Below are 2,130 nucleotides of genomic sequence, written 5' to 3' on the forward strand. Positions count from 1 at the left end.
CTTGGCCCCCTCTTTGGGTAGCAAGGGAACAGAAGAAGATCCATGGGAGAGGAAGGGGTCCCAGTGCCACTGCACTCCTTAAAGCCCTACCAGGGGTAACTTTTTTTATGTGGAGCTAGGGTTCCCTCTGCAATGGGGCAGTTTGACCCAGAGCATTTTCATTGGCTGAGTTTATTCTGCTACTGTTGCGATTGTAGCCAGTGATGGTAACAAAGAAGGCAGGACAAAGGTCTTGTGGGGGCTGGTGGTGCAGTAAACTGTGGTGGGAGTCCAGTGTGGCCCTCTTCAACTGTGAGGGCCTGGGCCTTGCCCTGGATGGGAAACAGGACAGTGAGACCACCCCAGAACCAACACCTACTGGCTGGGAGGGTCACTCCAGGACTGACTGATGAGGTCTGGGAGCTGAGGAGTAATACATAGCAATCAATTTCTGAGCCAGTGGGTCCCAGTAATGGCCAGTGAGGGATCAGGTCTGCAGCCCTGGGTTGACAAGAAAATAATGTTCCAGAAAAGATGTCTGTTTATTTGATTCCCCACTTAGAGAAGAACTGAGGCAGATGGACAAGAAACCCAACAAGGTGGCCAGGGAGCAGACAAGATTTGAATTATACAGGTTCTGGAACCCCATGGACAGGGATTCAAATATAGGCTCCCCACAGCTGGCAGATGGTTTAGGCCCTATATCTCAACCTCATCGTTTTAAAAATGTGATGAAAGTGCCCCTTCCTGGAAGAGTGAGTAAAGTCGTCTCAATCAGGCACTCAGCAGCTTGCTTGGCAAAGTGCAGAAGTCCAGTAAATGGGAAACAATGTGATATAAGCACCACCAAAGTGGTGCCAATGATGTCTAGCTCAGGAGACCATCTTCAGCAGAAATTGAAGGATAGGTGTGGCAAGACCCAACTTTCATTAAAATGCACTGACTAATTATACTAATACTTTTTATGGTGAACTTGACTAAGTGTCTCCCTATATATGATTGTCCAGAACAGACCCTAATAGGAGGGGAGGAGATATCTTACTTGTGGAGCACTTACTGTATACCAGGCATGCCCACTGCCATTGAATCTATTCCAACTCATAGCAACCCATGGAGCGGCTGGTAGGTTTCAATCACTGACCTTGTACTTAACAGCCAAATGCCTAACCCACAGTTCCACCAGGGCTCAAAAAACAACTTTGTCCCATGGCCTGAGATAGGGATGTGTAGAGTGCCCACCATGTGCTGGCCTCCTATAAGGGATAGACGAGACAGTCTACCTCCTGGAAGGGAACCATAAATGATGGATGAGGATTTACAAGTAGAATAGGGAGTGTCTTTGTTAAAGCATAGAAACCCTGGTGGTATAGCATGTTACAAGTTGATTGCTAACCACAAGATCAGCAGTTTGAACCTACCAGTCACTATGTGGGAGAAAGATGAGGCTTTCTGCTCCCATAAAGATTTACAGCCTTGGATACCCTATACAGGGTGTCTATGAGTCTAAACAGACTTGATGGCACACAACTATCACCAATACCATATGACATATATAATTTGTCAACAACACCAACAATAATAAAAAAAATGAGTATACGGTCACATATGTAAGAGTAAAGGTATATACGTGTACAAATAGCTCCAAGTGTGCACAGATAGAAGTATCTGTATGTACATACATGTGTGTATGCATACATATTCATATAGGACACAGTTACAGACATTACAGACATTTCTCAAACAGAACCAAATAGCTTGTGAAATTGGTTTGCTTAGTTTGAAGGCTTAGGACCTCAGTCTCACAGGACAACTCAGTCAATCAACATAATACAGTTCACAAAGGCCATGTTCTACATCCTAGTGAAGTGAGTACATCTGGGGTCCTGAAAGCTTGTGAGCAGAAAACAAACAAGATGGTGGATCGGGTGGAAGAGCAGTGAGGAGCTCTGTCAGCAACAACACAGAATACCTAACCAAGCAGGCTCAGGGGATGGTGCCAGAACTCTGAACCACATGTAAAGTAATATTTAGAAGGTTGGAAGGCTTACAGCTAGGGGAATTTGTAGCAGAAGCAAGAAATCCAGTACTTTCTAATCCAAGATACTCAGCTGCTTCTGGAGCCGCCATCTTGGGTGAGACCAAGTGGAGGAA

The sequence above is a fragment of the Chrysochloris asiatica genome, unplaced genomic scaffold (assembly GCF_000296735.1).
Source record: "Chrysochloris asiatica unplaced genomic scaffold, ChrAsi1.0 scaffold00123, whole genome shotgun sequence".
In the NCBI taxonomy this organism is placed as follows: domain Eukaryota; kingdom Metazoa; phylum Chordata; class Mammalia; order Afrosoricida; family Chrysochloridae; genus Chrysochloris; species Chrysochloris asiatica.